We start from the raw sequence: 27430 nt of genomic DNA, 5'->3' as shown, positions 1-27430 counted from the left end.
CTGGACCCAGCTGACCATGTGCATGGCTCCTGCACATCAGGAAGTTATTCGCTTTCTGGTGATACATAATCTGCATGATGTGGTCGTGTCGGGGTTGCCATGGCTGCAAACCCAAAATCCAGTATTGGATTGGAACTCTATGTCGGTATCCAGCTGGGGTTGTCAGGGGGTACATGGTGATGTTCCATTTTTGTCTATTTCGTCATCCACTCCTTCTGAGGTCCCAGAGTTCTTGTCTGATTATCAGGATGTATTTGAAGAGCCCAAGTCCGATGCCCTACCTCCGCATAGGGATTGTGATTGTGCTATCAATTTGATTCCTGGTAGTAAATTCCCTAAAGGTCGATTATTTAATTTATCCGTGCCTGAACACGCCGCTATGCGCAGTTATGTGAAGGAATCCCTGGAGAAGGGACATATTCGCCCATCGTCATCACCACTGGGAGCAGGGTTCTTTTTTGTAGCCAAGAAGGATGGTTCGCTGAGACCGTGTATTGATTACCGCCTTCTTAATAAGATCACTGTGAAATTTCAGTATCCCTTGCCATTGTTATCTGACTTGTTTGCTCGGATTAAGGGGGCTAGTTGGTTCACTAAGATAGATCTTCGTGGTGCGTATAATCTGGTGAGAATCAGGCAAGGAGATGAATGGAAAACTGCATTTAATACGCCCGAGGGTCATTTTGAGTATCTAGTGATGCCGTTCGGACTTGCCAATGCTCCATCTGTGTTTCAGTCTTTTATGCATGACATCTTCTGTGAGTATCTGGATAAATTCCTGATTGTTTACTTGGATGACATTTTGATCTTCTCTAATGATTGGGACTCTCATGTGAAGCAGGTCAGAATGGTTTTCCAGGTCCTGCGTGCTAATTCTTTGTTTGTGAAGGGATCAAAGTGTCTCTTCGGTGTGCAGAAAGTTTCATTTTTGGGGTTCATCTTTTCCCCTTCTACTATCGAGATGGATCCGGTTAAGGTCCAAGCCATCCAGGATTGGACTCAGCCGACATCTCTGAAAAGTCTGCAAAAATTCCTGGGCTTTGCTAATTTTTATCGTCGCTTCATCTGTAATTTTTCTAGCATTGCCAAACCATTGACCGATTTGACCAAGAAGGGTGCTGATTTGGTTAATTGGTCTTCTGCTGCTGTGGAAGCTTTTCAGGAGTTGAAGCATCGTTTTTGTTCTGCCCCTGTGTTGTGTCAACCAGATGTTTCTCTTCCGTTCCAGGTCGAGGTTGATGCTTCTGAGATTGGAGCAGGGGCGGTTTTGTCACAGAGAGGTTCTGGTTGCTCAGTGTTGAAACCATGTGCTTTCTTCCAGGAAGTTTTCGGCTGCTGAGCGTAATTATGATGTGGGCAACCGAGAGTTGCTGGCCATGAAGTGGGCATTCGAGGAATGGCGTCATTGGCTTGAAGGAGCTAAGCATCGCGTGGTGGTATTGACTGATCATAAGAACCTTACTTATCTCGAGTCTGCCAAGCGCTTGAATCCTAGACAGGCCCGTTGGTCGTTATTTTTTGCCCGCTTCGATTTTGTAATTTCGTACCTTCCGGGCTCTAAAAATGTGAAGGCGGATGCTCTGTCTAGGAGTTTTGTGCCCGGCTCTCCGGGTTCATCTGAGCCGGCGAGTATCCTCAAGGAAGGAGTCATTGTGTCTGCCATCTCCCCTGATTTGCGGCGAGTGTTGCAAAAATTTCAGGCGAATAAACCTGATCGTTGTCCGGTGGAGAAACTGTTCGTCCCTGATAGGTGGACTAGTAAAGTTATCTCTGAACTTCATTGTTCGGTGTTGGCTGGTCATCCTGGAATCTTTGGTACCAGAGAGTTAGTGGCTAGATCCTTCTGGTGGCCATCTCTGTCACGGGATGTACGTATTTTTGTGCAGTCCTGTGGGATTTGTGCTAGGGCTAAGCCCTGCTGTTCACGTGCCAGTGGGTTGCTTTTGCCCTTGCCGGTCCCAAAGAGGCCTTGGACACATATTTCGATGGATTTCATTTCTGACCTTCCCGTTTCTCAAAAGATGTCAGTCATTTGGGTGGTCTGTGATCGCTTTTCTAAAATGGTCCATCTGGTGCCCTTGGTTAAATTGCCTTCCTCCTCTGATTTGGTGCCTTTGTTCTTCCAGCATGTGGTTCATTTGCATGGCATTCCTGAGAATATTGTTTCTGACAGAGGTTCCCAGTTTGTTTCAAGGTTTTGGCGAGCCTTTTGTGGTAGGATGGGCATTGACCTATCTTTTTCCTCGGCTTTCCATCCTCAGACTAATGGCCAGACCGAACGAACCAATCAGACCTTGGAAACATATCTGAGATGTTTTGTTTCTGCAGACCAGGATGATTGGGTGTCCTTTTTGCCGTTGGCTGAGTTCGCCCTTAACCCCTTCCCGACCTTTGACGCATACGCTGCGTCATGAAAGTCGGTGCCATTCCGACCCATGACGCAGCATATGCGTCATGGAATGATCGCGTCCCTGCAGATCGGGTGAAAGGGTTAACTCCCATTTCACCCGATCTGCAGGGACAGGGGGAGTGGTAGTTTAGCCCAGGGGGGGTGGCTTCACCCCCTCGTGGCTACGATCGCTCTGATTGGCTGTTGAAAGTGAAACTGCCAATCAGAGCGATTTGTAATATTTCACCTAAAAAAATGGTGAAATATTACAATCCAGCCATGGCCGATGCTGCAATATCATCGGCCATGGCTGGACACACTAATGTGCACCCACCCCACTCCTCCGATCGCCCCCCCAGCCCCCCGATCTGTGGTCCGCTCTCCTCGGTCCTGTGCTCCGCTCCCCCGTCCTCCTGCCTGCTCCCCCCGTGCTCCAATCACACCCCCCGTGCTCTAATCAAACCCCCCCGCACTCCGATCACCCCCCCCCGCACAGCGATCACCCCCCCGCACAGCGATCCCCCCCCCGTGCTCCGATCCGCCTGCCCGCACAGCGTTCCCCCAGTCCGTGCTCCAATCCACCCCACCCCCGTGTTCCGATCCACCCCCCCCGTGCTCCGACGCCCCCCCCGTGGTCCCCCCCACCCCATCATACTTACCGATCCAGCCGGGGTCCCGTCCGTCTTCTGCCTGGGCGCCGTCATCTTCCAAAATGGCGGGCGCATGTGCAGTGCGCCCGCCGAATCTGCCGGCCGGCAGATTCGTTCCAGAGTGAATTTTGATCACTGAGATATAATCTATCTCAGTGATCAAAATAAAAAAAAAAGTAAATGACACCCCCCCTTTGTCACCCCCATAGGTAGGGACAATAAATTTTTTTTTTTTTTTTTTTCCACTAAGGTTGGGGTAAGAACTAGGGTTAGGGTTAGGGGTAGGGTTAGGGGTAGGGTTAGGGGAAGGGTTAGGGTTAGGGGTAGGGTTAGGGCTAGGGTTAGGGTTAGGGGTAGGGTTAGGGTTAGGGGTAGGGGTAGGGTTAGGGGTAGGGTTAGGGTTTCGGTATGTGCACACGTATTCTGGTCCTCTGCGGATTTTTCCGCTGCGGATTTGATAAATCCGCAGTGCTAAACCGCTGCGGATTTATGGCGGATTTACCATGTTTTTTCTGCGCATTTCAATGCGGTTTTACAACTGCGATTTTCTATTTGAGCAGTTGTAAAACCGCTGCGGAATCCGCAGAAAGAAGCGACATGCTGCGGAATGTAAACCGCTGCGTTTCCGTGCAGTTTTTCTGCAGCATGTGTACAGCGATTTTTGTTTCCCGTAGGTTTGCATTGAACTGTAAACTCATGGGAAAATGCTGCGGATCCGCAGCGTTTTCCGCAGCGTGTGCACATACCTTTAGAATTAGGCTATGTGCACACGGTGCGGATTTGGCTGCGGATTGGCCGCTGCGGATTCGCCACTGCGGATTCGCAGCAGTGTTCCATCAGGTTTACAGTACCATGTAAACATATGGAAAACCAAATCCGCTGTGCCCATGTTGCGGAAAATACCGCGCGGAAACGCTGCGTTGTATTTCCCGCAGCATGTCAATTCTTTGTGCGGATTCCGCAGCGTTTTACACCTGTTCCTCAATAGGAATCCGCAGGTGAAATCCGGACAAAAAACACTGGAAATCCGCGGTAAATCCGCAGGTAAAACGCAGTGCCTTTTACCCGCGGATTTTTCAAAAATGGTGCGGAAATATCTCACACGAATCCACAACGGGGGCACATAGCCTTAGGGCTAGGGTTGGGTTGGAATTAGGGTTGTGGTTAGGGTTAGGGGTGTGTTGGGGTTACGGGTGTGTTGGGGTTAGGGTTGTGATTAGGGTTATGGCTACAGTTGGGATAAGGGTTAGGGGTGTGTTGGAGTTAGAATTGAGGGGTTTCCACTGTTTAGGCACATCAGGGGTCTCCAAACGCAACATGGCGCCACCATTGATTCCAGCCAATCTTGTATTCAAAAAGTCAAATGGTGCTCCCTCACTTCCGAGCCCCGACGTGTGCCCAAACAGTGGTTCACCCCCACATATGGGGTACCAGCATACTCAGGACAAACTGCGCAACAATTACTGGGGTCCAATTTCTACTGTTACCCTTGAGAAAATAAAAAATTGCTTGCTAAAACATCATTTTTGAGGAAAGAAAAATGATTTTTTATTTTCACGGCTCTGCGTTGTAAACGTCTGTGAAGCACTTGGGGGTTCAAAGTGCTCACCACATATCTAGATAAGTTCCTTGGGGGGTCTAGTTTCCAAAATGGGGTCACTTGTGTGGGGTTTCTACTGTTCAGGCACACCAGGGGCTCTGCAAACGCAACGTGACGCCCGCAGACCATTCCATCAAAGTCTGCATTTCAAAAGTCACTACTTCCCTTCTGAGCCCCGACGTGTGCCCAAACAGTGGTTTACCCTCACACATGGGGTATCAGCTTACTCAGGAGAAACTGGACAACAACTTTTGGGGTCCAATTTCTCCTGTAACCCTTAGGAAAATAAAAAATTCTGGGCTAAAAAATTATTTTTGAGGAAAGAAAACGTATTTATTATTTTCACGGCTCTGTGTTATAAACTTCTGTAAAGCACTTGGGGGTTGAAAGTGCTCACCACATATCTAGATAAGTTCCTTTCGGGGTCTAGTTTCCAAAATGGGGTCACTTGTGGGGGGTTTCTACTGTTTAGCAACATCAGGGGCTCTGCAAACGCAACGTGACGCCCGAAGAGCATTCCATCAAAGTCTGCATTTCATAACGTCACTTCTTCACTTCCGAGCCCCAACATGTGCCTAAACAGTGGTTTACCCCCACATATTGGGTATCAGCGTACTCAGGAGAAACTGGACAACAACTTTTGGGGTCAAATTTCTCCTGTTACCCTTGGGAAAATAAAAAATTGCGGGCTAAAAAATCATTTTTGAGAAAAGATTTTTTTTTTTTCATGGCTCTGCGTTATAAACTTCTGTGAAGCACTTGAGGGTTAAAAGTGCTCACCACACATCTAGATTAGTTCCTTTGGGGGTCTAGTTTCCAAAATGGGGTCATTTGTGGGGGATCTCTAATGTTTAGGCACACAGGGGCTCTCCAAACGCGACATGGTGTCCGCTAATGATTGGAGCTAATTTTCCATTTAAAAAGCCAAATGGCGTGCCTTCCCTTCTGAGCCCTCCCGTGCGCCCAAACAGTGGTTTACCCCCACATATGGGGTATCAGCATACTCAGGACAAACTGGACAACAACATTTGTGGTCCAATTTCTCCTATTACCATTGGCAAAATAGGAAATTCCAGGCTAAAAAATCATTTTTGAGAAAAGAAAAATTATTTTTTATTTTCATGGCCCTGCATTATAAACTTCTGTGAAGCACTTGGGGGTTTAAAGTGCTCAGTATGCATCTAGATAAGTTCCTTGGGGGGTCTAGTTTCCAAAATGGGGTCACTTGTGGGGGAGCTCCATTGCATAGGCACACAGGGGCTCTCCAAATGCGACATGGTGTCCGCTAACAAATGGAGCTAATTCTCCATTCAAAAAGTCAAAAGGCGCGCCTTCCCTTCCGAGCCCTGCCGTGTGCCCAAACAGTGGTTTACCCCCACATATGAGGTATCGGCGTACTCGGGAGAAATTGCTCAACAAATTTTAGGATCCATTTTATCCTATTGCCCATGTGAAAATGAAAAAATTGAGGCGAAAAGAAATTTTTTGTGAAAAAAAAAGCACTTTTTCATTTTTACGGAACAATTTGTGAAGCACCTGAGGGTTTAAAGTGCTCACTAGGCATCTAGATAAGTTCCTTGGGGGGTCCAGTTTCCAAAATGGGGTCACTTGTGGGGGAGCTCCAATGTTTAAGCACACAGGGTCTCTCCAAACGCGACATGGTGTCCGCTAACGATGGAGATAATTTTTCATTCAAAAAGTCAAATGGCGCTCCTTCCCTTCCGAGCCTTACCATGTGCCCAAACAGTGGTTTACCCCCACATGTGAGGTATCGGTGTGCTCAGGAGAAATTGCCAAACAAATTTTAGGATCCATTTTATCCTGTTGTCCATGTGAAAATGAAAAAATTGAGGCTAAAAGAATTTTTTTTGTGAAAAAATAGTACTTTTTCATTTTTACGGATCAATTTGTGAAGCAGCGGGGGGTTTAAAGCGCTCACTATGCATCTAGATAAGTTCCTTGGGGCGTCTAGTTTCCAAAATGGGGTCACTTGTGGGGGAGCTCCAATTTTTAGGCACACGGGGGCTCTCCAAACTTGACATGGTGTCCGCTAAAGAGTGCAGCCAATTTTTCATTCAAAAAGTCAAATGGCGCTCCTTCCCTTCCAAGCCCTGCCGTGTGCCCAAACAGTGGTTTACCCCCACATATGAGGTATCAGCGTACTCAGGACAAATTGGACAACAACTTTCGTGGTTCAGTTTCTCCTTTTACCATTGGGAAAATACAAAAATTGTTGCTGAAAAATCATTTTTGTGACTAAAAAGTTAAATGTTCATTTTTTCCTTCCATGTTGCTTCTGCTGCTGTGAAGCACCTGAAGGGTTAATAAACTTCTTGAATGTGGTTTTGAGCACCTTGAGGGGTGCATTTTTTAGAATGGTGTCAATTTTGGGTATTTTCAGCCATATAGACCTCTCAAACTGACTTCAAATGTGAGGTGGTCCCTAAAAAAAATGGTTTTGTAAATTTCGTTGTAAAAATGAGAAATCGCTGGTCAAATTTTAACCCTTATAACTTCCTAGCAAAAAAAAATTTTGTTTCCAAAATTGTGCTGATGTAAAGTAAACATGTGGGAAATGTTATTTATTAACTATTTTGTGTCACATACCTCTCTGGTTTAACAGAATAAAAATTCAAAATGTGAAAATTGCGAAATTTTCAAAATTTTCTCCAAATTTCCGTTTTTATCACAAATAAACACAGAATTTATTGACCTAAATTTACCACTAACATGAAGCCCAATATGTCACGAAAAAACAATCTCAGAACCGCTAGGATCCATTGAAGCGTTCCTGAGTTATTACCTCATAAAGGGACACTGGTCAGAATTGCAAAAAACGGCAAGGTCTTTAAGGTCAAAATAGGCTGGGTCATGAAGGGGTTAATAATCGGGCCAGCTCGGCTACCTTGGTCTCTCCATTTTTCTGCAATTCTGGGTTCCATCCTCGTTTCTCTTCAGGACAGGTTGAGTCTTCGGACTGTCCTGGTGTGGATTCTGTGGTGGACAGGTTGCAGCAGATCTGGACTCAGGTAGTGGACAATTTGACCTTGTCCCAGGAGACGCCGTGTGGGTCCCCGACTTCGTGTTGGGGATCTGGTTTGGTTATCTTCTCGTCATATTCCTATGAAGGTTTCCTCTCCTAAATTTAAACCTCGTTTTATTGGTCCGTATAGGATTTCTGAGATTCTCAATCCTGTGTCTTTTCGTCTGACCCTCCCAGACTCCTTTTCCATACATAATGTATTCCATAGGTCGTTGTTGCGGAGATACGTGGCACCTATGGTTCCATCTGTTGAGCCTCCTGCCCCGCTTTTGGTGGAGGGGAAATTGGAGTATATTGTGGAGAAAATTTTGGATTCTCGTGTTTCTAGACGGAAACTCCAGTATCTGGTTAAATGGAAGGGTTATGCTCAGGAAGATAATTCCTGGGTTTTTGCCTCTGATGTCCATGCTCCAGATCTTGTTCGTGCCTTTCATGTGGCTCATCCTGGTCGGCCTGGGGGCTCTGGTGAGGGTTCGGTGACCCCTCCTCAAGGGGGGGGTACTGTTGTGAATTCTGTGGCTGAATTCACTCCTGTGGTCACAAGTGGTACTGCAGCTTCTGAGCTTCCTCCCTCAGGTGTTCTGGTGAGCTCGTTGGCTGCTTTGTTATTTAACTCCACCTGATTCTGTTTTCCTTGCTCCTTGTCAATGTTCCAGTGTTGGATCAGAGCTTCTGGATCTTTCCTGTGGCCTGCTGCTCTGCTTAGATAAGTGCTTTTTGCTTTTGCTGCTACTTTTTCTGTCCAGCTTGTCATTTCGTTTTGCTGGAAGCTCTGAGACGCAAAGGGTGTACCGCCGTGCCGTTAGTTCGGCACGGTGGGTCTTTTTGCCCCCTTTGCGTGGTTTTTTGCTTTAGGGTTTTTTGTAGACTGCAAAGTTCTCTTTGCTATCCTCGCTCTATCTAGAATATCGGGCCTCACTTTGCTGAATCTATTTCATCTCTACGTTTGTCTTTTCATCTTAACTCACAGTCATTATATGTGGGGGGCTGCCTTTTCCTTTGGGGTATTTCTCTGAGGCAAGTCAGGCTTGTTTTTCTATCTTCAGGCTAGTCAGCTCCTCAGGCTGTGCCGAGTTGCATAGGTAGTTTCAGGCGCAATCCACAGCTGCCTTTAGTTGTGTTTAGGTTAGGTTCAGGTATTGCGGTCTACAGAGATTCCACGTCTCAGAGCTCGTTCTATTGTTTTTGGGTTATTGTCAGATCACTGTATGTGCTCTGATTGCTGGCACAATGTGTCACTGGATTGCCTACACAACAGGTGGTTTGATCTAAATCTTTGTGGCTTTTATTTTCTAGGGGTTTATGGCCCCTCGTCTGATGACTCCATGATATCTAAGTTTCATCCAACCTTGAAAAGTTGCCACTTGAAGGTGTGGGTGAAACTAGAGTTACTACATAGTGTTATTCACTTTATAACACCAGAGAAACAAGACTATGACAGATGCCAAAACTGGGGTACCTGTACATGTACAGTGTGCTGATACCTGCATAATTGGGCACGCCCATGCAGTGTAGGTAATCTCCCAAGGGTTCTCTGTCTTGGTGTTGCCTCTTTGATGTTCCAGACAGATGATATTTAAAAGCCTCTTGGTGATGATCTATGCATACTGTATGTAGTTAATCTTCATATATACGTTATCACTATATTTATTTAGTCCTTATATGTACTTATTAACCTGTGTATGTTAACACATACAAAAGTGTACGCACTCACACTATTCAATCCTACTATTCCTTGAATTTTGTAGTTTGCAATAAAATTGCCTTGCATTGCAAATATTAGCCTTTTTTAAAGCTGTATCTGAAACTTAGTGTTAAAAACAAACTTAATGTCAAATAAAATTGCCAAATTCTCCTGTAAATAATTGTGCAAAGAGGGAACCATCATACCATTAAAAAATACGAGTGAATTTTCCTGGGCCCATCCAGTATGTGGGTTCTAAAGCCTAATGGGGTGCATATGACTGACTATGCAGCAGGGCTCGCCTTCCTGCCAATGTATAAAACAAAGGAGTATAGAGCACAAAATGCATATTGTGCAGTGGATTTTCATGGGCCCATCCAGTATGTGGTTTCCAAAGCCTAATGTGGTGCATTTGACTATGCAGCAGGGCTCACCTTCCTGCCAATGTATAAAACAAAGGAGTACTGGAGCACAAAATGCATATTGTGAAGTGGATTTTCCTGGGTCCATCCAGTATGTGGGGTCCAAGGCCTAATGGGGTGCATATGACTGACTATGCAGCAGGGATCGCCTTCCTGCCAATGTATAAAACCAAGGAGTATGGAGTAAAAAATGCATATTGTGAACTGGATTTTCATGGGCACATCCAGTATGTGGGTTCCAAGGTCTAATGGGGTGCATATGCCTATGTAGCAGGGCTCGCCTTCCTGCCAATGTATAAAAAAAGAAGTATGGAGCACAAAATGCATATTGTGAAGTGAATTTTCATGGGCCTATCCAGTATGGGGGTTCCAAGTCCTAATGGGGTGCATATGACTATGCAGCAGGGCTCGCCTTCCTGCCAATGTATGAAACAAAGGAGTATGTAGCACAAAATGCATATTGTGAAATGGATTTCCATGGGCCCATCCAGTATGTGGGTTCCAAGGCCTAATGGGGTGCATATGACTGACTATGCAGCATTGCTGCCAATGTGTAAAACAAAGGAGTACGGGAGTACAAAATGTATATTGTGAAGTGGAGTTTAATGGGCCCATCCAGTATGTGGGTTCCAAGGCCTAATGGGGTGCATATCACTATGCAGCAGGGCTGGCCTTGCTGTCAATGTGTAAAACAAAAGGAGTACAGGAGTACAAAATGCATTTTGTGAAGTGGATTTTCCTGGGCCCAACCAGTATGTGGGTTCCAAGGCCTAATGGGGTGCATATGACTGACTGTGCAGCAGGGCTCGCCTTCCTGCCAATATATAAAACCAAGGAGTATGGAGCACAAAATGCATATTGTGAAGTGGATTTTCATGGGTCCATCCAGTATGTGGCTTCCAAGGCCTAATGGGGTGCATATGACTATGCAGCAGGGCTCGCCTTCCTGCCAATGTGTAAAACAAAGGAGTACTGGAGTACAAAATGCATATTGTGAAGTGGATTTTCCTGGGTCCATCCAGTATGTGGGTTCCAAGGCCTAATGGGGTGCATATGACTGACTATGCTGCAGGGCTCGCCTTGCCGCCAATGTATAAAACAAAGGAGTATGTAGCACAAAATGCATATTGTGAAGTGGATTTTCATGGGCCCATACAGTATGTGGGTTCCAAGGCTTAAGGGGGGGGCATATGAAGTGGTAGCAGGGCAGGCCTTGAATTTAATGCAACATTTTTCAGGAGTCCCCCCTGGACATCTTATGAAAGAGGTATTGTGGTGCGTTGTAATTCTTGGCAGCTCATCCACTCATAGCATAGGCTACAACAGCTTAGGAGACCCACTGTTTCATAATGGCCCTTTAAGAAGATTAATGCCTCCTCATGCACCAGTAAAAATAGGCTCTGTGACTTTTAGAGTCCCTCCTTCGTACATGAAACAAGATGGGTCTGCTTATGTGTCACACACCACATGGCCAGCTAGGGTTGTTAAATGTTACAATGACATTTCACAGTGAATGTATTTGTAGTGGTTGAAAGCAATGTTAAATTTGAAAAATGCTTCAAAAACGCAGCGTCTGAACTAAGCCTAAGTGGGAGAGGAAATTTTCGGTCTGGGGTTAAATATTTGGTCTTACAGGCAAGTCATTAACCTGCAAAGGATGTACCATGACATATTTCCAAGCAAAACCCGTTTTGGTTTTGTTTTCATGTGTTTTTTGTGGCAGCGGGAAAATGGCAAGAATCTCAGAAAAAAATGATTAAAGCTGTGAACTAGGAGTCAGGAATGCTTCCAGGGGCGATCCGCATGATGTCCCTGTGTCATTTGAGCAGTGTTTCCATCATTTTCAGATGTTTTTAGACCTTAAAAGGATCCTCGGGGGGGATCGTGGTAAAAATACTCGGGTCTCCCATAGACTTACATTGGGCTTGTTGTTCTGGCCGATTACCCAAGTATTCCAATGTGCTCGACCCAAGCATTTTAGTGCTCACCCATCACTAGTGTCTATACATTTGGGTTTGCTTCCCATTTAAAGTAATGGGGTTTGGGTATGTTCGAAGAAATGTACAGCGAACTGATCGGTGAATGGAGGTCCATTCGTCAAATTTTAACTGAACCAAATCTTGAAAGGTTTGCTCATCTCTTGTCCTCTACACATTTGTTAACATAAAGATAAAGTGGCCAACTTCTTTTATTCAGCATGCACTGACATGGGAAATGTAGTACATTATGCATTGTAGTCCATATTAGCATACCACTAGGTGAGAAATCAGTGTTAATGATTGTAAAGCTCTATGAATTGAGGCAATTAGAGAAGAAAAGGTGACACCAAAGCAAAGATTAAATCCTCAATGGGATCAACTTTTGCCACTTGGACAGAAGGGTCTGATGGTTATTGACTCTTCCACATGGTTTCCATGAATGTTGAGTCAATTCCTTTCCCCCTTGTTTATTAAAGAAGCACTCTCATCAAAGTTTTTATCATCTTAATATATTTCAGTTATTATTTTAAAAATAAATGTGTACTTAGAATTGACAATTTTGCCCTTTTACCGAGTTCATTCTTCTCTTTTCCTTTAGTTTCTATAACGTTACGTGATTAAAGAGAGACTGTTTCTAAGCTCTACCTAGAAACACAAAGTGTCTTTTCCCTGCATAAGTCATACCTTCTCTTCAACTCCTGATCCTGCTGTTACATCCCTCCCTATATGACCTTAGCAAAGAAAGACCCCAAAACATAATGTTTCCACCTCCATGCTTGACAGTGGGGATGGTGTTCTTTGGGTCGCTGGCAGCATTTCTCTTCCTCCACACACGGCAAGTTGAGTTAATGCCAAAGACCTAAATTTTTGTCCCATCTGACCACAGCACTCTCTCCCAATCAATCACAGATGTCCATTGGCAAGCTTCAGATGGGCCTGAACATGTGCATTCTTGACCAGGGGGACCATGCAGGCATTGCAGGATTTTAAACCTTTACAGTGTATTGTTTTAGCAATGGTTTTCTAGGTAACTGTGGTGCCAACTGCCTTGAGATCATTAACAAGTTCCTCCATGTAGTTTTTGGCTAATCTCTCACCTTCCTCATGATCAAGGATTTTGCATGGTGCCCCAGTTCGATGTCGATTGACAGACATTTTGTTCTTCTTCCATTCTCTTACTATTGCATCAACAGTTGTATCCATCTCATCCAACATCTTATGTATGGTTTTGTAGCCCATTCCAGCTTTGTGCAGGTCTATGATCTTGTCCATGACATCGTCATAAAGCTCTTTGGTCTTGCTCATGTTCTAGAGGTTAGAGTCTGACTGATTAATTGAGTCTGTGGACAGGAGTCTTTTATAAACGTGACTATGTAAGACAGCTGTTTTTAGTGCATGTAATGAGTTGATTAGGAGCGTCTAACTGGTTGGTAGGAGCAAGAACTCTTAATGATTGGTAGGGGATGAAATACTGATTTTGCATTGCAAAATTCAAATAAATGTATATAATTTTTTTTACAATGCGATTTTCTGGATTTTATTTTTTATATTCTATCTTTCAATGTTGAAATTAGCCTACCCATAAAATTATAGACTGTTCATGTGTTTGTTAGTGGGCAAACTTACAAAATTAGCATATATATTAAGCATTGTTGAATGCACTGGTATTTTTTCCCTCCATAATCCTAGCCCTGGGCTTAACAGCATTGCCTTTGTGCATATGTGAACAGCCATGTAAGAATATGGTTTTATTGGATTCAGATTGCTTTTTCTCCACATTCTGACTAAAATGCCCCAAATCCATTGTGCTTGAAGCAAATGTAAATGATGAGAAAAGAGCTTATTGCCTTTAGTTAAGTCATAGATATGTGTTATGTTCCACATAGCACTGTGCTTTTATTATCATGAGTATTGCTTAATTTTCAGAGTGATACTGAGCTGATTGTGAATTCCAATTTAATATTATCACAGTTAAATTGCACAATTGTATGTAAATTATTTTAATTTAAACAGTGTACACATTTTATAAAGAGAAATAATCCAAATAATACAAATAAAAGAAATAAATTAGGGATGTATTTGCAGTTTTTTTAAAAGCTTGCGAATAGTAAAAACATTTATCAATATCAGATCAGCAGGATGTTGAAAATTAGCAAGTGGCCCATGATAAAAAAAAAGTGATGGAAAGAAAGCAGCAACACTCTGTTCAACTGTTTGTCCCACTCCAACACTTGCTGTGTCCATTTTGGGTACCATGGGTCAGCTTCTATTCAAATGAAAAGAGCTAATTTTCAGTACTTGAGAGCGGCCACAAACTAATGGTGATTCAGTGTGGCAGTGTGAAGCTTTTGTCTGGCCACTGCCCGACCAGTTCAGCCTGGCACCAATCTGAGTGCATTATTAGCACAAAAGAGACATATTCACTTTGCAGTTCTACGTCTATCTGAAAATCTAACAGACTGGATACTTAGAGGGGGTAAGTCAAGAGTGTTCACCACCACAGTTTCCCCGGGAACTCTCCAAATTATAGTAAAATGTGAGAAGCATTTTTACATTAGAAATCTAATTTCTAGTTAAAACCAAACATATCACCTTATAGTTAAAGGGATATTACCATCTCCAAGATCCATTCCCAATTGTGTAGTAGGTGTAATAATAATAATAATAATATTAATAATAATAATATTAGCAAATTCCTCCAAATACGACCACTAGTTGAGGGCTCATCCCTGTAGCCTGCAGCAAACAGGGGGAGGCCACCTTAGATGAAAATATACCTGTAAGGTTGGAAAGGGGTTAAAATATAAGATGTCAGGGATGAATATTTATATATGTCCCTGGTATTGTGCAACTGATCTGCAAACAATGAGTAATTCCTATATGTAACTTTGAAATTCCACTCCCTGTTAAGATTCTGTGTCTATGTGTCCATGTGTACAATGTGGCATCGATGTAACACCCATATGCAACAACCATGTGACTCGTACTGTAATAGATTAAACCAAAAAGTTGCACTGTAGTGCTAAAGCACTATGAAATATAAATAGTAATACTCTTTCTGGATACAAGGAAAAAACTGAAATGTATAAATAGTTCTGTACATGTGCAGCTTACTTTACTTGTATTACGCTAATAAATAAACAGCCTGACCAGGAGTGACTCATAAGCGAGAGAGGTGATGCAATCAGTAGCGTTACTGTCATCACTGCTCTCGCAGTCACTCCCGGTTTGGCTGTCCTTTGTGTGACCCATCGAGGCTGTTGATGTCAGTAGCATTACTGACATCATTACTGCTCTCGTGGAGCAAGACCGGGAATGACCTATGAAGCTTTGTTTTCAGGTTTTCATACAGAATCGGTTAATGTTGTGGGATCATCTTGGATTGCGTTAGAGCTGCCTGGTTTTTATGGATCAAATAAACTGGTCAACAAGGGATCATCGCTTGTCTTTATTTATTTAGTTTTATCTTTTTTTTTTAGGCTGCCATTTGTGGACTACCATATTTTTCAGACTATAAAATGCACCAGACCGTAAGGCGCACCTAGCTTTCTGAGGAGAAAAAGAGAAAAAAAATGAAGCAAAATATGTGGTCATGATGCACTGTTATGGGAGGGGGTTCTGCTTCTGACACTGTTACAGGGGTAATGTCCACAAATTATAGTCCTAATATATCTCATTCCAGTATATTTAATCCTCATCCTGATATATAAGTCCCTGTCCAGGTACAGTGGGGGAAATAAGTATGTGATCCCTTTCTGATTTTGTAAGTTTGCCCACTGACAAAGATATGAAGAGTCTATAATTTTAAGGTAGGTTAATTTTAACTTTGAGAGAAAGAATATCAAAAATAAAATCAGGAAATCACATTGTATAAAGCATATAAATTTATTTGCATTTTGCAATGAGAAATAAGTATTTGATACCTCTGGCAAGCAAGACTTAATAATTGGTGGCAAAATCCTATTTGTCAAGCACAGCAGTCAGACTTTTTTGTAGTTGATGATGAGGTTTGCACACATGTCAGGAGAAATTTTGGTTCACGCCTCTATGCAAATCATATCTAAATCATTACAATTTTGAGGCAGTCGCTTGGCAACTCGGAGCTTCAACTCCCTCCATAAGTTTTCTATGGGATTAAGGTCTGGAGACTGGCTAGGCCACTCCATGACCTTAATGTGCTTCTTTTTGAACCACTCCTTTGTTTACTTGGCTATATGTTTTGGGTCATTGCCTTGCTGAAAGACCCAGCCACGACCCATTTTTAATAACCTAGCAGAGGGAAGGAGGTTGTCACTCAGGATTTTACTATAAATGACTCCATCCATTCTCCCATTGATGCAGTGAAGTAGTCATATGCCCTTAGTAGAGAAAGACCTTCAAACCACAATGTTCCACCTCCATTCTTGACAGTGGGGCTGTTGTTCTTTGGATCATAGGCAGCATTTCTCTTCCTCCAAACACGGTGAGTTGAGTTTATGCCAAAGACCTCAATTTTTGTCTCATGTGACCACAGCACTTTCTCCCAATCACTTACAGAATCATCCAGGTGTTCATTGGCAAACTTCAGATGGGCCTGAACATGTGTTAGCAATGGTTTTCTTGGTGACTGTGGTCCTAACTGCCTTGAGATCATTAACAAGTTCCCCCATGTACTTTTAGGCTGATCTCTCACCTTCCTCATGATCAAGGATACCCCACAAGGTGAGATTTTGCATGGTGCCCGAGTTCGATGTCGATTGACAGTCATTTTGTTTTTCTTCCATTTTCTTACTATTGCACCAACAGTTGTCTTCTTGTCACCCAGCGTTTTACGTATGGCTTTGTAGCCCAGGTCTATAATCTTGTCCCTGGCATCTTTATAATGCTCTTTGGTCTTGCCAATGTTGTAGAGCAGACATGGGCAAATGGCAAACTCTGGGACACATCCGGCCCTTTGGTTGTTCCTGTCTGGCCTGCAGACAGAAACACCAAAAGGGCAGGAACTCACTGTAAGCAGCTCACAACCTAGTGTTAGCCCCACTCCACTGTCTTACTATTAGTGAAGTGGCTTCTGCTGGAGGACGCGAGGAGGTGCTGACTGAGATCACTCACAACAGAGCAGCTCTGGCTGCTGTTGCAGCGTGGCTGAGAAGTCTTGACTGCGGTGCCCAGCAGCATCTGCACATAAGTACCTGGTAATTAGTCACATTGTAAGCAGAGGGGGGATCTAGGTAGAGGGTGTGAGTGGAGAGAGTGACAGTTAGGAGTGAAGAGTTTCTTGCAGGCAGGAGGGAGGCGGAGTTAGTCTGAAGAATGTGAGGAAGAAGAAAGGAGAGATGGAGATGAGCCATGGTGGGAGAGGAGCTCGATAGACAGAAGGGGTCCTAGAGACCAGAGAAGTGAAGAACCCACCCATGGTGCCCAAATCCACGCCGACCACAGTCAGGTCAACGGACTAGGTCGCAGTGGGGACCGGCCCCAGACTAGTGGAAAGACTGTAGGACTCAGCTAGCAAACCAGAGGCTATGGTGTCTGTATGTGCCACAGCCAAATCTAAACACATTTACTGAAAAGGCAGCCACATAGGGTCAAGGGGATATGGAGGATGTTTCCTGACAGGACCTGAGGCTGCAGGCTTGGGACACTGTGTGTAAGGCGCAGGGCAGGAGAGAGTGAGCCAGCACAGGGAGAGACGACCCAGAAAGGTAAACAAGAAGGGGGTCCTGGAAAAGTGCACCCCAAAACTACCTGAGAGCTGGCTTCACCACCAACCCGGAGGAACACAGCATCCGCCTGGTAATTGTAAAGTGGAGACTGTGAGTAAAGTGTCAAGACTGCACCCCACTGTGTCCTCGGAATTATTTACTCTGTCACCTGCCCAGTACAGCAACAGTACCTATCGTCTAATTTGCGCTATATCTGCACATTTACGTAATGGACCCCCATTCAAATCATATGGAGAAACTCACATAAATAACTTACAAGTTTATTTCAAAATTGAAAAATAAGATATGAATAATGCACCACATTTTAATTATACTTTTTTGCCGAAAACACCCCCCCCCCAAATTGTTTTTTCCAGGACTTATTTTTTGCAGAAGCGATTCATCTTCCTTACATAGTTACATAGTTATTAAGGTTGAAGGAAGACTTTAAGTCCATCTAGTTCAACCCATAACCTAACCAAACAAGCCCCAACAGGTTGATCCAGAGGAAGGCAAAAAAACCATGTGGCAAAAAGTAAGCTCCACATTGAGGAAAAAAATTCCTTCCCGACTCCACATATGCAATCAGACTAGTTCCCTGGATCAATACCCTATCACGGAATCTAGTATATATACCGTATATACTCGAGTATAAGCCGACCCGAGTATAAGCCGACCCCCCTAATTTTGCCACAAAAAACTGGGAAAACTTATTGACTCGAGTATAAGCCTAGGGTGGAAATGCAGCATTTACCGGTGAATTTCAAAAATAAAAATAGATCATTATTTCCCCATAGCTGTGCCATATAGTGCTCTACACCATTCATATTTCCCCATAGCTGTGCCCCATATAGTGCTCTGCACCGTTCCCTGTGCCCCCTAGCTGTGCCATATACAGTGCTCTGCACCGTTCACTGTGCCCCATAGCTGTGCCATATACGGTGCTCTGCACCGTTCATTGTGCCCCCTAGCTGTGCCATATACGGTGCTCTGCACCGTTCACTGTGCCCCCTAGCTGTGCCATATACGGTGCTCTGCACCGTTCATTGTGCCCCATAGCTGTGCCATACAGTGCTCTGCACCGTTCATATTTCCCCATAGCTGTGCCTTATACGGTGCTCTGCACCGTTCATTGTGCCCCCTAGCTGTGCCTTATACGGTGCTCTGCACCGTTCATTGTGCCCCCTAGCTGTGCCTTATACGGTGCTCTGCACCGTTCATTGTGCCCCCTAGCTGTGCCTTATACGGTGCTCTGCACCGTTCATTGTGCCCCCTAGCTGTGCCTTATACGGTGCTCTGCACCGTTCATTGTGCCCCCTAGCTGTGCCTTATACGGTGCTCTGCACCGTTCATTGTGCCCCCTAGCTGTGCCTTATACGGTGCTCTGCACCGTTCATTGTGCCCCCTAGCTGTGCCTTATACGGTGCTCTGCACCGTTCACTGTGCCCCATAGATGCTCCACATTAATCTGTGCTGCCGCTGCTACTGCTGCAATAAAAAAAAAAAAACACATACTCACCTCCCTTGATTGCAGCTCCCAGCGTCTCGTTCCGGCGCCTCCATCTTCCCGGCGTCTCTGCTCTGACTGATCAGGCAGAGGGCGCCGCGCACACTATATGCGTCATCGCGCCCTCTGCCTGATCAGTCAGAGAGCGCAGACGCCGGGAAGATGGAGGCGCCGGCCGGGAAGATGGATCGGCGCCCGGCGGCTGGAACGAGGACAGGTGAATATAACATACTCACCTAGTCCTGTCGATCCTCGCGCTGTCCCCTCCTGTCTTCGGCGCTGCAGCTTCTTTCTCTATCAGCGGTCACCGGCACCGCTGATTAGAGAAATGAATAAGCGGCTCCGCCCCTATGGGAGGTGGAGCCGCTTATTCATTTCTGGAATGAGCGGTCCCACGTGACCGCTGAAGAGAGGAAGAAGCTGCAGCGCCGAAGCCCGTGGGACGGCAGGGACAGCGCGAGGATCGCTGGGACTAGGTAAGTATACCCCAGCGCCCTCAGCCCCTCACCTGCCGACCCCACCGCTACCGTGACTCGAGTATAAGCCGAGGGGGCACTTTCAGCCCTAAAATTTGGGCTGAAAATCTTGGCTTATACTCGAGTATATACGGTAACCTGTAACATTATACTTTTCAAGGTTTGAATATAAAAAAATATTGTCAGAAAAAAAAAGTACAGAATACGTCTTTAGGGGAAAAGTACCTGGGACTTCCCACAGCTCCTTGAGCATGTCTCACAATATTATGTATTGGAGGACGTCCGACTAATTATTATTATTATTTATTATTATAGCGCCATTTATTCCATGGCGCTTTACATGTGAGGAGGGGTATACATAATAAAATGAGTACAATAATCTTGAACAATACAAGTCACAACTGGTACAGTTGGAGAGAGGACCCTGCCCGCGAGGGCTGACTAATGAAGGATTACTGTCCCAAAAAGCATTCATTTTGAATGTTCTACTTATCACTTCTTCTGGATCTACTGGATCCACTTCTTCATCAGAAGAAGAATCACTGGATGAGGATGTTTGACAAGCTGGTGGCAGGTACTCTTCATCGGACAAAGATAGTTCACTTTCATCATCACTTTGAAACATAATTGCTTCAATATCTTGGTCAGTCAGATGCTTGGAGAAAGACAGTGCCATTGATGACTAGATGTTAGCAAACTAGAAGAAAAAAACAATGAACACAATCAAGGTTGCCTACTTTTTTCTTGTGTGTGACACACTGTAAGGGTAAAGTGCCCCCTTCCTCCTCTCATCCTCAGCAGCTCTTACTTTTTATACTTTCTTTTACTTGGTGTACAATTCTCTGGATTTTTGTGGCTCACAAGCTCTACCCTTTGCAAGCTTCTTATAGATACAAAATATTTAGAATTGAGAGTCCTCTATGGTTGATACCTTTTAATGGCTAACTAAAAAGATGGTAACAAATTGCAAGCTTTCGAGACTACTCAGGTCCCTTCATCAGGCGGAGATTAATAAAAATTCTAAAGAATCACAAATTTATGCACAATACAGCCCAGAAATATTGGCATGGATAAGACAGGTGACGTGAAGAAGAACTACCATTATGTGAGAGTCATAAACAGTTATATCCATAAATATTGGAACAGTTCATATATAAGGAGTGTGAATGTTTTATTGTCCTCTGATTGGGGTCTGGTTCTGTTTTGTGATGCCCCCAGAAGGTCTGAGGAGCAAATTCCTTAATTGATGCAAAAAGACATAAATCCATACTATGCATTCAGTCCTGCACTCATTCTTGAGTGTGTCAAAGGTGAGGGGTGAGGGGACACCAGGAGCATCCACACCGTAGGTAAATATTAATCTCTACACCAATTTTTAGGTGCTTATTTTACCCACATTATGCCGGATCTTTGAATCCTAGAAAGACTCACTAGGCTAAAGAATATATGTATATTTAGTAGAGACTGTATGATTGTTTGGAAGGATAATTCCTCCACGTCTCCATATGATGGTGTAATACATGACTGGTGAAGGATTTTTTGATATTTGATGATTAATTATTTATTGTGACTTGGCATAATAGTTAGAGGAAATAATTAAATTGAATTTGATCCTATTGTGTATGTGAGGGGGTTTTTCTGGCGTCCCCTAAACGGCATTTTGCTTTTATTATTACTATTTTTTACTGTTGTCTATTGTCTTTTTGGATTTGATTAATAAAAATTGATTTATATTTTATACGTGGTTGGGATCTCTTCTTTGTCTCATACATTTATTGATGTGGGACATGTTGATATGCATGATAAAAATTGCAGGGGCCTAAGAGGCCCTTGTTCCATACAGATGTGGTTTTCTCCAAAAAGGCATTGTTACACCAAAATGCCTATAAAAAAATTATATGAACAACTGGATATTACCAACAACGACATACTTGAGGAATACCTAGAGTTTAAAAATTAGAACAAAAGAAATTTTGCAGATAATAGCAAAAAAAGTAAGCACCGGGGCCTAAAAGGCCCCCGATACGCATTCTAGGGTTAAAATTATAGACTGTTCATGTATTTGTCAGTTTGAAAACTTACAAAATCAGCAAGGAATCAAATACTTATTTTCCCCACTGTATATATGTATTTTTGTTACCATCAAGGTAAATATGCCCCCAATCCAGGTATACATGGCCCCTCATCCAGAAACATATAGCATTTTTTCCAAATGTAAATGGCACCCCATCAGGTATACATGGCCGCCCTTCCTGGTATACTTGACCCCGCATCCTTGTATACATGACCTCCCATTCTTGGATAGATGGCACCCCATCCTTGTATACATGGCCCCGTATAGGTATATATGGCCCCTCTTCCTGTTATTCAAGACCCTTATCCTGGTGTACATAGTCCATCATCCTTGTATACATGGCCCCATCCCCTTTCTTATATACACGGCCCCCTCATCCCCATCCTGGTATACATGCCCCCCTTTTCCCATCCCCAAGGTCCCCATCATAGCATATTTGGCCCCATAATGCTGCACATATATAAAAATAAACAATTCTACTTACCTTCCCTCAGCTCTGTTGCAGCGCGGTGTCATTTCTGATGCCAGAATTTCAGCATGTTAGCAGAACATTACGAAACTGCCATGCGCCCCAACACGTCGAGGTTAGGTGTTGCAATAGTCACTGCTTCCCACACCCAGGACTATGGGAGTGGAAAGCATTGAATATTAATTTTCTTTAATAGCGTGCACATGTGGTCACCCAGCTGATGCAGGTTCCTAACACTGTGCCCACAGTTAAAGTGAATGAATATTCACTTCTTTCCTCTCCCATTGGTGTGGGAGCTGTGAATATTCATACTCTTTAATAGCAGGCACACGTGATCACTCAGCAGCTGCAGGAAGCCAAAGGCTGTGGCTTACAGTGTGCCTGCTATTAAAGAAAATTAATATTCACTGCTCTCTATTCCCATAGTCACTCCCACCCCTTGGTGCCAGCATCAGTGCATAGAAGTAGAAGGAACTATGGGTGTGGGGATCAGTGAATAATAATTTCCTTTAACAGCGGGCACACGGTAGCTGCAGCAGCCTGCTCATGCCTCCTGTGACTTGTTCTTCCACCACTGCCGCTCCCTCCCCTCAGCCACATAAGGTAGTTGTGCTCAAAAGTTCACATACCCTGGCAGAATTTTTGCTTTCTTTGCCTTTTTCAGAAAATATGAATGATAACAACAAAACTTTTTTCTTCACTCATGGTAAATGGTTGGATGAAGCCATTTATTGTTAAACTACTGTGTTTTCTCTTTTTAAATCATAATGACAGCCCAAAACATCCAAATGATCCTGATCAAAAGTTTACATACCCAATTTCTTAATACCGTGTATTGTCCCCTCTAACATCATTAACAGCTTGAAGTCTTTTGAGGCAGTTGTGGATGAGGTTCTTTATTTTCTCAGATGGTAAAGTTGCCCACTACCCTTGGCAAAAAGCCTCCAGTTCCTGTAAATTCCTGGGCTGTCAAGCATGAACTGCGCTCTTGAAATCTCTCCAGAGTAGCTCAATAATATTGAGTTCAGGAGGCTGAGATGGCCACTCCAGAACCTTCACTTTGTTCTGCTGTAGCCAATGACAGGTCGACTTGGCTTTGTGTTTTGGATCGTTGTCATGTTGGAATGGCCAAATATGTCCCATGCGCAGCTTCCAGGCTGATGAGTGCCAATTTGCCAATTTTCCACCAGTATTTTCTGATAACGTGCTACATTCATCTTTCCTTCAACTTTGACCAAGTTTCCTGTGCCTTTGTAGCTCAAGCATGCCAAAACATCAGTGATCCACGTCCCTGCCTTACAGTAGGAATGCTGTTCCTTTCATCATAGGCCTTGTTGACCTCTCCCCAAAAGTTAAATTTTGGTCTCATCATTCCAAACTACCTTGTTCCAGATGTTTTGAGGCTTGTCTCTGTGCTGTTTTGCATATTGTAGGTGATACACTTTGTGGCATTTGTGCAGTAATGGCTTTCTTCTTGCGACTCGACCATGCAGCCCATTTACAGTGGGGAAAAAAAGTATTTATTTATCCACCTATTGTGCAAATTTTTCCACTTAAAAAGATGAGAGAGGCCTGCAATTGGTAGACCACAACTAGACCACAACTATGAGAGTCAAAATGAGAAAACAAAACCAGAAAATCACCTTGTCTGATTTGGCAAGATTTATTTTGCAAATTATGGTGAAAAATAAGTATTTGGTCATTAGCCAAAGTTCACCCCAATATTTTGTTATAAACTCTTTGTTGGCAATGACAGAGGTCAAACATTTTCTCTAAGTCTTTACAAGGTTGCACACACTGTTGGTAATATGTTGGCTCACCCCTCCAAGCAGATCTCCTCTAGAACAGTGATGTTTTGGGCGGACTTTGCTCTCCCTCCAAAGGTTGTCTATGGGGTTGAGATCTGAAGACTGGCTTGGCCACTCCAGGACTATCATATGCTTCTTACAAATGATAATCTTTATTTTTATATAGCGCTAACATATTCCACAGCGCTTTACAGTTTGCACACATTATCATCACTGTCCCCGATGGGGCTCACAATCTAAATTCCCTATCAGTATGTCTTTGGAATGTGGAAGGAAACCGGAGTGCCCGGAGGAAACCCACGCAAACACGGAGAGAACATACAAACTCTTTGCAGATGTTGTCCTTGGTGGGGTTCGAACCCAGGACTCCAGCGCTGCAAGGCAGCAGTGCTATCCACTGCGCCACCGTGCCGCCCAAAGCCACTCCTTCATTGCCCTGGCATTGTACTTGGGATCATTATCAGGCTGAAAGACACATCCACATTTCATCTTCAATGCTCTTGTTGATGGAAGGAGGTTTGCATTCAAAATCTCACGATACAAGGCACCATTCTTTCATGTACATGGATCAGTCGTCCTGGTCACTTTGCAGAGAAACAGCCCCAAACATGATGTTGCCACCCCCATGCTTCACAGTAGGTATGGTGTTATTTGGATGCAACTCAGCATTCTGTCTCCTTCAAACACGACGAGTTATGTTTCTACTTTGGTTTCATCAGACCATATGACATTCTCCCAATACTCTTCTAGATAATCCAAATACTCTTTAGCAAACTTCAGATGGGCCGGACTTGTACTGGCTGAAGATTGTGGACAGGTGTATTTTGTACTGATAACAAGTACAAACAGGTGTCATTAATACAGGTAATGAGTGGAGGACAGAGGAGCCTCTTAAAGAAGAAGTTACAGGTCTGTGAGAGCCAGAATCTTGCATGATTTTAGCAAATGCTTATTTTCTACCATAATTTGCAAAATAAATTTTGCCAAATCAGACAAGGTGATTTTCAGTATTTCTTTTTTCATTTTGACTCTCATAGTTGTGGTCTTCCTATGATGTCAATTACAGGATTCTCTCTTCTTTTTAAGTGGGAGAACTTCCACAATTGGAGGCTGACTAAATGCTTTTTTTTCCATACTGTATCTTCAAGTGCCTCCTTATTGTGCATCTTGAAACAGCCACACCTCTAGCTTTCAGATAGTCAGCTGATGTTATTTGTAAGTATTTCTTTGCATCCCAAACAATTTTCCTGACAGTTCTGGATGACATTTTTGTTGATCTCCCTCACTGTGGTTTTGATTTTACAGAGCCCCTGATTTTCCATTTGTTAATCACAGTTTTAAAGCTGCTGACTGGCAACATCAATTTCTTGGATATCTTTTTCTATCCTATTCCTGTTTTATACAGTTCAACTACCTTTTCCCACAGATCCATTGACAATTCTTTTGCTTACCCCATGATTCCCAATCCAGATACGTCAGTGGCTGGATGAGAGATGCAAGAGTCTGTCTGGATCCCAGAAACTCTCTGTTAGGAGTCGAGATTCCTCTGCTGCACAGGGGGAATCTCGATCCGTGTCTGCTGCGGTCTCCCATTCTGCTTCGGCCGCAGTGGGCTCTGCTCAGCAGAGGCGTCGCTCCCAGCGTCTCGCTGGGACTGATTCTGTGCAAAGGGTTACTGCTGCCTTTTCTGGCTCTCCTGTTGTACCCTGCACTGATCTGCGGCGAGCGGGCTTCTCTGGGACTAAGTCCTTATTTGTACACACTGAGCATGCCCAGGGCAAGATCTCCCGTTGGAGATCGAGGGTCACATGCTCAGGTACTGCAGCACATCCCATTGGTCCTCTTGGCAGGTCCTGAAAGGGCAAAGCTTTTGGAGTTGCTTCCTGTGCTGCAACTATATAAACTGCGCATGACCGCACGGCCATGCGCTAGTATTGTCTTGATAATATGTGTGTGTGTTGTGAGTGAAAGTCGCTCTTTAAAATACCCTCCTTATTGGATGACTGTTCGCGGAAGGTGTATGTTTGCTATCTAGCACCCGACTTATCCAACAGCACGTTACACACATTACAGCGTCTAGTTGCTGTGACCGCCTGTACGGCGCCGTGCGCTTCCTCTGCGCTTTCCTTAATCAAGCCTGGGTGGTTAGTGGCGTCCATCAGTGCGGCACTGCATGCACTCTCGTGCCTTTATATACTATTTTAATAGTTTCCTTACACACCCAGTTGCGGTGTTGTGCCAGCAAGTGGTCTAATCGGACTTCAATCCTGTGTTGGGGTTGTGTTCGCTGACTTCCTGCTCGCGCTCTATGTGCGGTACCGCGGTCCTGTGACTCAACAGGATCGCTTCCTTCACGCAGGGTGAAGTTAACCCGTGCGTGTATACTTATAGTACCGCCATATAGTCCGTCTTACTAGCAGCAGGGTTTTTACCTGCACGGTGGACCTCGGACTGCGAACGCACCTAGTTTCATATCATCTATACTTGGTGCGTTCCACCAGTCCTTAACATAATACTAGCGCCAAGGTCTGGCTAGTAATGACGGACGATCAGCGTCTACAGCGGTATATCCAGCAGCTGGAGGGAAGGTTGGCGGCTCTAGAGCATTCAACCTCAGCTGTGGACGTTACTGCTGTCGCTGTTCAGGCTGCAAGTGTGGCTGCAGCTACCTTGTCCACTGCCGCCCCTGTACCGACGCTATCTCGCCTCCCGCTACCAGAGAAATTTTCTGGTGACAGTAAGTCCTGTAGGGGTTTCGTGAGTCAGTGCTCAATACATCTCGAGCTTCTGGCCTCTCGTTTCCCTACAGAGCGGGCTAAGATGGGCTTTATCATATCCTTATTGTCGGACAGGGCGTTGCAGTGGGCTACGCCGCTGTGGGAGAGTGGCGATCATGTGGTGCAGAGTGCTCCGTTATTCCTGAGCACTCTGAAACAGGTTTTCTTAGGACCGCGTGTCACCCATGATACGGCGCTCCAACTGTTGACATTGACTCAGGGCTCGTCCTTGGTCAGCCTTTTTGCCGTCCACTTCCACACTCTAGCATCTGAGCTGGAGTGGTCGGATAAAGCCCTTATCCCTATATTTTGGAGGGGGCTGGCTGACCACGTTAAGGACGCCCTGGCCACTAGGGAGATTCCCGCCACACTGGAAGAATTAATAACAATATCTACTCGTATTGACCTCCGTTTTCACGAGCGGAGGTTAGAGCGAGCCCAGTGTAGGCAGAGGTTTCGGCTGGCTCCCACCTTCGCCAAACCTTTGGAATCTCCAGTCCAGGCTCCTGAGTCCCATGAACCTAAGGTAGTGTCACGAGCGGGATCTAAGTCCTGGACCGCTTGTGCACTCCAGGTTTGCCATGTATGCCAACAGTCAGGACATCTTGCCACCAGATGTCATCAGCGGTCGAGGAAACGTCAGCGTCTAGCGGTAGTAGGTGGAGGTGCACTAGACACTGCGACGTTTGCCTCCAAATTGTCCTTTAAGGGGACAATTACTTTTGGCTCATCCTCCCACTCGGTAGAGCTCTGCGTGGATTCTGGGGCGGAGGGCAATTTTATGTCTTCTCCCTTCACCCAACGTCACGCAATACCCCTGGTTATGCTATCTCAACCAGTAACGGTACGAGTGGTGAATGGGTCGACA

Source organism: Ranitomeya imitator, chromosome 3 (genome assembly GCF_032444005.1).
Source record: "Ranitomeya imitator isolate aRanImi1 chromosome 3, aRanImi1.pri, whole genome shotgun sequence".
Taxonomy (NCBI): domain Eukaryota; kingdom Metazoa; phylum Chordata; class Amphibia; order Anura; family Dendrobatidae; genus Ranitomeya; species Ranitomeya imitator.
Note: the sequence above shows the minus strand (reverse complement) of the source record.